The sequence below is a fragment of the Crinia signifera genome, chromosome 6, assembly GCF_055691185.1.
Source record: "Crinia signifera chromosome 6, ASM5569118v1, whole genome shotgun sequence".
In the NCBI taxonomy this organism is placed as follows: domain Eukaryota; kingdom Metazoa; phylum Chordata; class Amphibia; order Anura; family Myobatrachidae; genus Crinia; species Crinia signifera.
Window position 1 is genome coordinate 101,745,543 of NC_139222.1, and position 13,559 is coordinate 101,759,101.

Sequence of the window (13,559 nt, forward strand, 5' to 3'; positions counted from 1 at the left end):
GATCTCCTCCCTCTTTAATTTAATGTTTATCTAGAAAAAGTTTTTGTCTCGATTAACTAAATGACAAACTGAAACCGCTATCCTTCTGACAGTGAAAATGAATAAAATAGATTTTATAATAAGATGTAGGACATTGCATCCGCAGACATCTAATTATTAGGTTAAAGCAAAATATGTTCTACGGTGCCTTCTCTGCTAGAGAGAAGACTAAAAACCAAGATTTCCTCTGCAAGATATAACCGTTTTTATGAGGCATTTTTCAACTTTTTATAATCCGCTCTGATTGTTTAGTGGAATCATCAAACTGGCCGGCTTTCTGAGTGTTTTAACTTTCATTCCAAAGCATTCAATCACACCTCATGCTGAGACGCATGAATTATACATGGCTGAATAGGTCATAATATTTTAAAGGGGCGGAAAAAAAAAAACCTTCTTTCCGTTTTTTTCTTTTTTGGTGAATTATTTTTGAGTTTATATCTCAGCACACTGGCTGTTCTTCATGTCGCATGGAAATGCCTATTTTTATTAAAAAATGCAAGATTGCCCATTTGATATAGTTGATTTTTAATGGAATGCAGTAGGGACATAGCTGTTTTCTTCATTTAAAGAAAGCTTTTAAGCCAAGTATTAAATGCTTTCATTGTGAGGATCCTTTTGTGTTTTTTTTATCTAACTACTGAAGGAATAAAATGGAAAACAGAAGCACAAAATTAAAGTGTTATATTTCATATGCAGAGCCTGTCTGTGTGTAGAGAAGTTTGCCTCCCACTGCATTTTTCTATGGGTTCTTAGGGGGAGTTCAGTTCCTGGTAGTGTATTAAAAGTGCCAACAGAAAGTTGTGGGGATGATCAAAGCACCAACGTTTTTCGGACACCAATGTCAAGTTTTACTTTGCAATCCATAGGGTTCTGCAGAAAAATGAGCAAAATTGAGCTAATGATTGCAAAACACAGATAACGGAGTCCCTCTTGGAATATTAAGATATGTTCATCTTCCACTATGCCATTTGTACACAGGCCCTTATTCTGGTTCACACGCAAAGGCAAATTTCTTCTCAAATGGACCAAACCATGTGCACTGCAGATGGGGCAGATGCAACATGTGCAGAGAGAATTAGATTTGGGTGGGTTATTTTGTTTCTGTGCAGGGAAAATACTGGCTGTTTATTTTTACACTGCAATATAGATCTCACTTTGAAGTGAAACCCCACCCAAATCTAATTCTCTCTGCACCTTACATCTGCCCCACCTGCAGTGCACATGGTTTTGTCCATTTGAGAAGGTATATACCTTTGAGAGTGAACCAGAATAAGGGCCACTGTGTAGTACTTTCAGGATGCAACCTCTAGAAAAGGTAAGGTTAGACACATAAAAAAACATTATCATATGATACAACTTTGGTTTGGCCTTCTGGAACCTCAGCAAGATTTCTCTCACTGACAACATAGGTGTTAAGGCCCGGTGAGCGTTGATGCGTGCTTTCGCATCATCGCTGTCTGCCACCATCCACCATCCTGTTTGACAGGACAAGTGAATGGCTTTCCATAGTCTCCTACTATTGAAATTTGAAAACCACTATTTTCCAGCCAGCGATGTGAACATCATCGCTAGCCATACACGCTGCATAAAAATGCCCAGTGTGTATGGGTCTTTAGCAACAGTTTTTTTACTCAAAACTTTTGGATTGCTGTCACAGTCAGGATTCTTGATGTATTTTGTTATTTTTTTTTTACTCCTAAAGCTTACAAAGTCTATTTAAACTTCCTCTCACCCCAATCAGGATTTGTCTTTGACTTTTGAATCTCTTCAGGTACACAGAATACAATATTTACAAATTCTCATCATATGTTGGCTTGCGGATATTCAGATGACCTTTTCTGTGTTTGGAATTTCATGCTGGTAATCTCTGGTTTGGATGTAATGTATCTCCTGCTATTGTCATTTCCAGTTACACTTATTTGTCCAGCTTTCTAAATAGGCTATCTCAAGTGATGCTCTTCTTGTTGGCTTTGTTAATGGCTGACAACTCATATGCATCTTTTATACATTAATTTCTCTGATGCTGATATCATCCTGATATGTAAATTTTGAGCACTGTCAAATCAAAGTGATGAAATCTACTATGCCAGAGTTCCAGTGACTGAATCAGATGTCATCACTGTATAGCAGTGCTGTGTATCAAGGACATACAATTTCTGTTATCTTGTTTCTTTAGCGATAATTGTCCCTCTCCCATTTTTAACAATTCAACATGGACTGCTAATTAGAGAATTTGAAATCCATTTGATTATTGAACAAATGTGTGTCCGCAGCATTTGCATTGTGCAAGCGTGGCTGCAATTAGCAAATAAATATCTGTACATGAAACAGTCTCATAGAAGTCACAGGGGTAGATTTATTAAGCTCGGTGAAGTGATAATGTATCTGGTTCTTATCACCGGCCAATCAGCTCCTACCTGTCATTTTTCAAACCAAGCCTGTTACTTCACAGGTAGGAGCTGATTGGCCAGTGATAAGAACCAGACACTTTATCACTTCACCAAGCTTAATACATCTGCCCAACAGTTTGGTTAACAAGTGGCTAGCATTTAGGGGTGAAAACATGGCATTTTCTGGGTGTGTTTGCAAAATGCAGACATGCCCAGGCCCTTTTTTGGGTGGGTCTCTGACGTCAGTGATGACCACTTCCAGCCCAGTACATTAGCAGATTAGTGGAAGTCCTAAATGTACTCAGATGGAAATTTAGATGGTTCATTTTTTGTGTATGGATCTGCAAATGCATCAATATATTTGGTGCTTTAGTAGTTTTCCAAGGAACTTTTAATCTTTCTTTCTGGGCTGTGACTTTTTTATTGCAGTCAACTGCTTTTTTTTCTAACTAGCGATGCATGTTGAATTAGGCGCAATAAGAGTTGTTTCTGTCGCAGGTACACAAAATAGATTTAACATTTCTGTGACTTTTGTTCTTGTACCAATTCTAAAGTGGTCTTTAATTGTCCCACTCTTTGTGGTTGTTAAAATTTGATTGGCAATTCTCTTGATTGCTATCAGTTAAGTTAGTGAACCACTGCTAATTGCAGCTGAAATGTTCCAATGGTGGGGGCCTGCGCATGCGTCTATTTGTGCATGTGCAGATCCACAGTGTGACCGACTTCGGCGAGTAGCACTCTCACTGGGGTGTTCGCACAGGTAGGGGAGGGGGCACGCAGGGGGCGGCATCAGGGGAACTCCCATCATTTTATGTGCGTCCCCATGAAAAAGCTGGGCATTCCCCTGGGAATGCAGGTGGGCCGATGCCTGTTTAGGCCGGGTGGCTAATGTCACATGATGTGAGCACCCACCCCCATTTTGGCATTGAATGGTCAGTGACATGCCAGGGCAGGCGTTCGTCGGGGCGGCGAACGACGCTTACCCACTTGATATGCAGAGAATATATGCTCCCTAGCGAGCGGGTATGAATCAGGCCCAATCTGCACTGCAGGTGGGGCAGATGTAACATTTACAGAGAGGGTTAGATCTTTGCAACTTATTTTGTTTCTGTGCAGGGTAAATACTGGCTGCTTTATTTTTAAACTGCAAATATGATTTCAGTTTCAACACACCCCAACCAAATCTAACTCTCTCTGCACATGTTACATCTGCCCCACCTGCAGTGCACATGGGTTTGCCCATTAGAGAAATATTTAGCTTTTGAGATCCTCACGGAATAACCCCCTAAGTATCTAGTAATGCTGTGCAGAATCTTTAGTCTTTTCTATTTGTGATAAAAAAATATTTTATTGAAGCATTTTATATTCTCATGTACTCGCAATAAAATCCAGTGATAAGTTCCTGTGAATGCCTTTCAATGTTAGCTACTGTAAAAAGTGCATTTGTGCGCATTTTTATATCCTTATTCCTGGTAATCTAACTATAAACTTAACATGAGTATAACTTCTACTTATCACCATTAGACAGGTGTCAAATCGAAGATGAATACACTAATTATACTTCATTAGCTAATGAGGACCACGCCTGTTGCCAGGTACAGTGCACGTGTCCAGAGAGTCCAGTCACAGGGTCCTGCCACTGCTCCTGACTGAACAAACCCAGTCAGTGCACATGGCGACGGTTTTGGCGCACCACTTGGATACAATACCCATGCAATACATATCACCACCGCTGGGTGGATAATGCTCCACCAATTCAGTGGCAGATTGATTTACAGATGGAACCGCGCCATTCGCCAAGACTGGGACGCGCTTATGTGTGAGACACTCGTGTCTCTTATTCCCGTGAACATTGCTACGGCTCCAACTGTACAGTACAAAATGCAATGTCCGAGTCCCCTAGGCAAATAATAACTGCGGCCTGTAGTTCCCGTAGCCGATGCTGAATACTATGAACACAAATCCAAAACGGAGGTTAGTCGATAACTGTACCGCTCTCTGTTGAAGATCTGTGTTTGATTCTTACAGTGATTTGTTCACAATATGGAAGGCATGAGTAATGCGTAGTAGTGTACATTACACCGCATGCTCTGTCGTTCGTGTGCATGGAGTCGCACGGAAAGGTTTTTAGGAAAGCCGGATTTTTGTGTGTGACTAGTTATACTAAATATATGTTCCTTAAATATTTCAAGAGACTCCCCCCAAAAAACTTGCACTCTAAGAATCAAACCTGGGTTTCCAGCATGGAGGGCGATACACTTATCCACTAGTTTACTCCTCCAGGGGGCAGCAACTTGTGTGCATGAGTCTATGTAACGAGTGCTCCCATTCAGATGGAGCCGTAAAGCCATTCACCAAGAATGAGGTGTACGAGGCGTGCGAGCATCTCCTTCACGGGAGCGTCTCACTCTGAATATTCATTCAGTATATACGATCACTTGTCCCCATACCCCAAGCTGAGCAACTTATAGCACTGTGGTGTGACTAGGCGCACTGTGGCGAGTTGGCGCGCCAAACGCCATAGGCAGGGTAGATGAGTGTGGCTCTGTAGGTACAATATCTTCATAATTGTATAAGTTAAATTAATGTTTTAAAAAATTTGTTAGACCTTTAGTACATCCACTAAAGGCTCCATATTGACCTTTTAAGTGATGAAGCTACTGCTCTTTTTACTTTTGCTTCTTTCTATCAGATGGGGCTAATGTAGGGAGAGGGAGGGTAGAGTACTAACAGTAACACCTGTTTATATTTATCTATGAGCCTGATTTAGAAAAACAGATGCAAACCCGATTTTCTTTATGGTTGAGTGCTCTGCTCGGACCTATCTGACGATTGGTAAATGTGTCTACCTGACATCACAACTTTGCATGTGCTAGCCCAGTTGGGATGTCAGTCACCAGTGGCCTCTGCAGTCATATATTGCCTAGAGCATGGGTCCTCAAACTGCGGCCCTCCAGATGTGGTGAAACTACAAATCCCAGCATGCCTTGCCACAGTTTTCCTATAAGGGAGTGTTAAAACTGTGGCAAGGCATGCTGGGAATTGTAGTTTCACAACATCTGGAGGGCCGCAGTTTGAGGACCCATGGCCAAGAGCATACTACCTTTGTTGCGATACCAAGGATCGCAGGCTATGTAGAACTCTCAAAACACCTCTCAAACTGAGAATGCTATGCAAGAGCATACACATGCTGCAAACTTAATATGTAAGAATACTGTCTGGATAAACACATCCCCAACCAGTGCCGGATTAATGGGGGCACAGGGGGTCAAGTACCTATGAGACCCCTCAGTAATTGCTTATTCCCAGCATCAGTGGTCTGTTTGTGTCGACTTAAAAATGGTAAACTTTCTTCTTGTGCAGCAAAGTGGCCATACTAAGCATCCTTGTCACACATGTTTAAGGGATAGCCGTATGGCCTCCAAGAGAAGTTATAACTGTACGAGAAGCCAACATTATTCATGAGCCCCTAATCAACAGGAAAAAAATCATACTGCTGCCTCTCCATATCAAACTGGGTTTAATGAAACAATTTGTAACAGTATTGGACAAGTCAGGCGATTGATTCATGTATATTTGTCGAACATTTTCATCTATAAGTATTGAAAACTGAATGACAAAAAGAATGGGAGCTGGAGACAGTTGTCGTTGGCCTGAGAGCCAGAGTTGAGTTTCGACGGCCTGGGAGCTGGAGATGAGTGTTGGTGGCCTGGAAGCTGGTGATGATTGCAGATGGCCTGAAAGCCAGTGATGATTGTCAACGGCTTGGGAGCCGGTGGTGATTGTCGACGGTCAGGACGCAGATGGCGCTAGTCACTTAGCACAATGGTGGGTAGTTGGACTAGGAGCCAGTAAGAGGTAGCTGGCCTGAGAGCCAGCGGTGACCTCTGCTGGTGAGGGTGATGCAATGCTCCTCTCTGGTACATTGTGGATGATCAGGATATATTTATTTATTTATTAACAGTTTCTTATATAGCGCATACATATTACGCAGCGCTTTACAGAGAATATTTGAACATTCACATCGGGCCCTGCCCCGCTGGAGCTTACAATCTACATTCCCTACCACATGTACACGCACACACAGACATTCTAGGGTTAATTTTGTTGGAAGCCAATTAACCTATCTGTATATTTTTTGGATTGTGGGAGGAAACCAGAGTACCCGGAGTAAACCCACGCAAGCACGGGGAGAATATACAAACTCCGCACAGTTAGAGCCATGGTGGGGATCGAACCCATGACCTCAGCGCTGTGAGGCAGTAATGCTAACCATTACACCTGCTGGGCCCAAGGCAGGTACCTATGTTGTCCTGTGGAAAATAAGCCTATGAGATACCCCAAACAGTTGATACAGTACATAATATAGAGCAAAAAGAAATGTTGGGAAAACTGAGTGGCTATTCTACAGCAGAAGCATTATCTTCCATCAATTTTTAAGCAGGCCAGATTGCTAGTCAGTAAACCCACAAGCCTTTTGTTTTGCTCTGAAAGTTACTGCTGGGCTTAGTGGAAGAATGTTAACTAGCGCTTATTTTACTTATTTTTTTTTCACTTATTTCTTATTTTGCTGTTACATTAAACTCCGCAGCTTCAAGTTTAATAGCTGGAAAAATAATTCCTCCTGGGAGATTAGTGTTCTGGCAAACTAAATAAAAAGTAACCACAGGGATTTGGCTACTGTATCTCCAGTGTTAAGAAATTTCCATTTTGTTTTCTTAGATCTCACAAACAGACCATCTCACTAATAAACCAGATGGCTGTTCAGTTCTGGAGAGAAGTAAAATAACTTTTCAGTTTACATATTTTGCAGTTGTCTTTTGATTATCTATTGATTAATTTGCGCCTTTAAGTGACTACTGGAGTCAATTCAGAAAAAAACATTTTGCACAAAGTTTAACATGTAAATTAGATAGGAGTTTAACAGATTATCCTAGAATAGATCAGATTGTACTGACCTTAAGCATAGTACCTGGGGTGGTCTACAATTAGCCGCAAAAATCTGAACAACGTGGGAAAAGGCAATTCAAGTAAAAAGGCAGTTTTCCTGAGTCAGGGTGTGACTAGTAATGCTGACTGCATCCTACGCACTGAGACAAGGGCCCTTATTCTGGTTCACTCGCAAAGGCAAATTCCTTCTCAAATGAACAAAACCATGTGCACTGCAGATGGGGCAGATGTAACTTGTGCAGAGAGAATTAGATTTGGGTGGGGTTTTTCTTCAAAGTGAGATCTATATTGCAGTGTAAAAATAAAGTAAAAATTTTCCCTCAACAAAATCTAATTCTCTCTTATCTGCCCCACCTGCAGTACACATGCCTTTGTCCATTCGAGAAGGATTTTGCCTTTGCGAGTGAACCAGAATAAGGGCCGAGATCTCCTCTTTGTCCAAGGGTGTGGAAAAATGACAATACTACTTCAGCACACATTGAAACTGAAGAACAAGCATACTGCATAGGCATAGATTAAGGGAGGCCAATGGAGCATAGTGCTCTGGGCCTAACTCACTAAGAACCCCACCCCCCACCCCAGCCAGAGTAGCACACTGCTGCACCATGCATTGTTAGAGAGGTACTCTATATTTCATCTCTTAGTACACAGCAGTCACCGGGCACTGGACTCCTATTTACCAGCCACAAGTTAGATTAGCTGTTTAGGACTCCTGTTACAACTACTGGTCTCTCACTGCAGTGCAGCATTGGTACACCCCCCTTCCCCACTGCTATAGCATAGGCCAGAGGTTCCCAAACACGGTCCTCAAGGCACCCCAATGGTCCAGGTTTTAGCTATATCCATGGCTCAGCACAGATGGATAAATCAGACTGAGTTGCTAATTAAGACACCTGTGGCCAAGCATGGATATACTTAATACCTGGATCATTGGGGTGCCTTGAGGACCGCATTTGGGAACCTATGGCATAGGCTGCTGATTCCTGGGAAGTGTTGACACCAGCGACAGGGCTGGAGGATTGGGTGTGGAACCCCATTTTCAGTGCCCCAGGTCCCTAGAAGACTTAATCCAAGAATTCCTACAGCTAATGTGAGTCTTTAATCAAGAAGCCACACTGGCCACAGCTACAAGCACCAGCAATTGCATCTGCTCCTTGCTGGGGGAAAGAGTCTGATTCCCTCTGCTAGGGGCAAGAGATCTGATTCAAAATAGCACAAAACACTAGCTACACACCCACGACACTAATTACCTTTCCTGAGTATGAATCTCTTATGTGACCATAATCTCGTATTACCATAATGTTGTCACCCAGTAAAGATTATGCCAACATCCCACCAATTCAGAATTGGGCAGAGATACGTATGATTCCTTACATTGGTAAATGCATGTGATTGTGCACAGCTTGCTAAAACTCATTTTGCACCAGTATAAAGAGCTGTGTCTAAGGGGCCGATTTATCACCATTGGCATTTGAGGATACAGATGTGCTGTTATAACATCCTCCCAACTCGAAATCCGAGAATTGACTACATTGCAGAGATGTATCAAATACCACATGCAGGGACAGAGCTTGCAATAAGGCTGTGTCCCTGCAATGGTTCTCCCTAGCACTATCAGGGTATTCTTTGGAAAAAATACCCCAATGCTGTGCTGCTCAAGCACCACCATCATTGCTGATTGGTTGCTCCCCCTCCCATGCTATGACACCCTCACAAACCAACCCTCTCACCAGAACCACCCTTGATCATACTCACCTCCCGGGAATCTGTTCCTGCTGTTGGTCTTCAGGACTTCCTACTTCCGTGACCCCTGGTGCTGTAAAGTGAGCTGCCTATTTGCAGCATTACTTTACAGCACCAGGGATCACAGAGTAGTAGGGATCCCTGAAGACCAACAGCCAACACCAGAGTAGCAATTAGCAGCCCCTGGGGAGGCAAGTTTGTTTTTCTTTTCTAAACAATGATCAGCTTGTGTGTCCACCAGACACACACAGCTGATCACACTATCCCGTTCTGCACAAATTTCTCTGCTTAGGGACTGAGAAAGCTGTGTAGAAGCCCTGATTTGCATTTGATTCGCCATTATTATCACAGGGCGTTATTATCACAGGGCTCACCTCCATTATTATCACAGGGTGTTATTATCACAGGGCTCACTGCAATTTTTTTTTTTTACATTTTGTTTCAGTAAATTTGGCCAAATTGCATTTCCCATGAAAAGAATCTGCTTACTAACAAAAATGCGGATTAAAGGGTTTGGAGCAGTATTCGTGAAAAAAAAATATGTTAATAAATGAGTCCCTTAGAATGGGCACTGTATCAGTAGCAAGATGTGCAAATCTGGACAAGACTGCTACAGGAAAAGAGTCTGCATTGCTAATTGACAATGTAAGTAAAATAATAGCTGCATATGAGATCATTATAGATAAATACAGACTACCTCCCAACTGTCCTGATTATAGCGGGACAGTTCTGCTAATTGCAGTCTGGCCCGCTGTCCCTCCTGTGAGTAGCAGTGAGGCACACCATCAAGTGATGAAAATGGGGGTCGCCGCTCTAGGCCAAACCCACTCTATGTCCACCTGGCTTGTAGCTCCGCCCCCATCTCAAGCCAGCCACGCCGAATGTGCAGCAGGTCCCGACTTTAAAGGTGAAAACGTTGGGTGGTATGATGCAGTACTGTAGTCATACACAATGCTGCAATCATATGTGAATTTGATGGGCCAAACTTGCTTGCTTCCTAATGATTTAAAAGAGGAAAGAGCAGTTTGTCACAGTAGTGGTGCACCACAGTAAGTAAGAACGACTTAAAAAGTAACTTTTATTAATTCAACATAAAAAAAAGGATGCTGCGAAATATGACAGACTACGTGTAACATATAACAAGGACAAGTGAACGAATAGTGCTGATTAAAAACTAGGGCTCATGCGGCGTCCCTTAATTCCTTTTAATCATAGGTACAACACGTCTCTTCCCTAAGTGTCGGCTGGACCGCCTGTTGACACTAGGGGGACGTATTATCTTGATATGTGTAGCCCTGTCTGTCAATAAGTCTGTTGTGTCACCATGTTACCATACGTAGGTGTTATGTTTGGTGTCACAATTTTCAAAATAAAGAAGCCGTTAGTTTGGGGTGCAGCGTGAGTCACAAGCCTAGTCAGCCAATTATAGGTGGAAGTAAGAGACTAGAATAATAGTCTATACAATGTCATGCAGCGGGCAAAGAATTGCCTAATATGTGCTGCTAATCTAATAATGAGGACAAGGCTGCAATCTGAGTAACTAGGATTTGAATATAGGAACCCCGATATGACCATACTTTAACTAGAGTTCCATACGGCTTGATTGAAAACTCAATCTCATTCTTGGCGTTTGGTCATATCGGGGTTCCTATATTCAAATCCTAGTTACTCAGATTGCAGCCTTGTCCTCATTATTAGATTAGCAGCACATATTAGGCAATTCTTTGCCCGCTGCATGACATTGTATAGACTATTATTCTAGTCTCTTACTTCCACCTATAATTGGCTGACTAGGCTTGTGACTCACGCTGCACCCCAAACTAACGGCTTCTTTATTTTGAAAATTGTGACACCAAACATAACATCTACGTATGGTAACATGGTGACACAACAGACTTATTGACAGACAGGGCTACACATATCAAGATAATACGTCCGCCTAGTGTCAACAGGCGGTCCAGCCGACACTTAGGGAAGAGACGTTTTGTACCTATGATTAAAAGGAATTAAGTGCTAAGGGACGCCGCATGAGCCCTAGTTTTTAATCAGCACTATTCGTTCACTTGTCCTTGTTATATGTTACACGTAGTCTGTCATATTTCGCAGCATCCTTTTTTTTATGTTGAATTAATAAAAGTTACTTTTTAAGTCGTTCTTACTTACTGTGGTGCACCACTACTGTGACAAACTGCTCTTTCCTCTTTTAAATTATCCTAATTTTTGTCCCAGTGGTAGCACACCCCCAAGCGTTACACAATAATTTAGTATACAGAGCTAACGGGGGTCTCTTTCTACAGTATCTCCTATTTGTGTTAATATTGAGATCTGTCCTGTGCGATTTGACCCACCCACAATCTCTTGCTTCCTAATGACGTTGAACCAAACAAATGCCAGGCCCCTTCTTCACCAGGCCCCCATGCTGTGTCAGAAGCTCTATTCCTGCTTCTGCAGAAGATCTATAGAAGAGAAGTTAAATGGTCAACCACGTATGTAAAAATTCTCAGCCTTTAAGGAAAAGCAGAAAGAATAAAAATACAATAGCGATATTTGAACTCTGTAGTAAAACTATACAGAGCACAGTGGTGATCTCATTTGTAAGTTTACTAACAAATAGAGCAGCTCTTTAATATCAAGGATATAAAAGTACCCACAAATGTAAGAACACAGCACTTGATGAGGAAATGGTCTGTGTTCAGCTGCTGCCCTCCCTGGGGATTCTAAAGCCAATTTCTTCAACAATCATTGCGTCTGAATCAGACAGGGCTCTTCTGTCAGACATTCCACATAATATGGCCCTTATAAAATTAGCTGTTGCTGAGAACCTAATCTCCACTTACATGTACAGAAGAAGGAAAAGTGAAAGACTTTATTAACAGACAGAAAGAATTAATTTTGTTGCCAATCAATTCGTTTCATACTTCTCTAAAGCTCCAAGATCAAAGATTTGACTTAAGAAATGGTAGTTGTACTGTATTGCTACAGAATCTGTAATGCTGGGTACACACTAGAAGTTATTTTCAACAGTTTTGCCAATTCCAATGGGTCTGAATGACAAATCTAAATATTGTCTAGTACAATTGTCGCCAACCTTAACTGATGTGTGAGCTACTTGAGAAAAATTAAATCTCCTACAGAGTTACTGAAAATTTCATTTTTGAAAAAATTCTGCTAATTTCCCATGTGGTCTGAGTACCTGTCATAGACGTAGATGTACAGCCCTGGGCCAACCATGCCGATCTGACCACCACGTGCTCCCACCACCTGTTGCATGAAGGCTGTCCTGAGTATCTCCTCTCCAGCCTCCTGTCTGCTATGGGACACTGACCCTGAATCCCTCTGCAGCTGCCGGTGGCTTCTGGGTTCTAGCTTCCTGCCTTGTGGTGGCTCCTAGAGGCACTTCATCAGAGGTCACTTCATCCTAGATAACTTAGCAGTACTGCAGCTAGGTAACCTACCCAAATTATGACCAGTAACTCACAAGCTACAGGTTGGAGACTACTGGTCTAATATGAAGGGCATATGGTCGATTGTAATTTGTTCCCAGAAATTTCCAGATAATCTGGAATAATATGAAGATAATATGGAAAGATAATCTTCTAGTGTGTATGGGCCTTAAATTGCTAATAAACCATATTATATGAGGAAACGTATGTATTGAAGTAAACCTGCAAAAACTCCATTCAAGTAAAACAAAACACAACATAAGGACCACCATACTATACCAGAGGCCACTACACAATACAGTTAGCATCCCAGTGATCCCCATATAATACATATATATTCATTTCTTGAGCAACTCGCTGCAAAATTTCTTGCACATTAATGTAAAAATTTTGTTCAGATACACCACCGAAAGTCCTGCACCCTTGGATCCAGCACTGTGCCAGATTATCCATTTTGCTGGATTATTTGTGGTACATACTGTACAGCAGCATCCCAACAGCTTTACCACCCATACCTCACCACCTAAACCCTAAGCTCCCACAGCCTGACTCCCTCCCACAGCATAAGCAAGCCATCCCCCATCCTAACTACCCTCTGCAGCACCTAAACCTTCCACAGCCTGACTACCCCTAACTCTACCCTACATACTAACTGAGCCCTCCCTCAACCTAACTTCCCCACAGCCTAACACCTCCCTGGCACCTGATGTGTCCAGATAAAAAGAGGTATTGGACCATCAGGTGCTGGATATTTGGTGGTGTGCCTGTATTAATATCTGAAAATATGTGATGCATTACATTTTCTTAAATTTAGGAATGTTAATTCAAAATTACAATGGTTAGTAAGACAATAAGAATAATAAGAATAAGATAACACGCCATCAGTATTCAAATCCCTCCCCTTCGCTCACTGTTTCCACCTCACCTGTTCCCTGAAGCAATGTGGAAACGGCGAGTGTGGCCATTAAAACAGTGGGGCTTGCCACAAAATGTA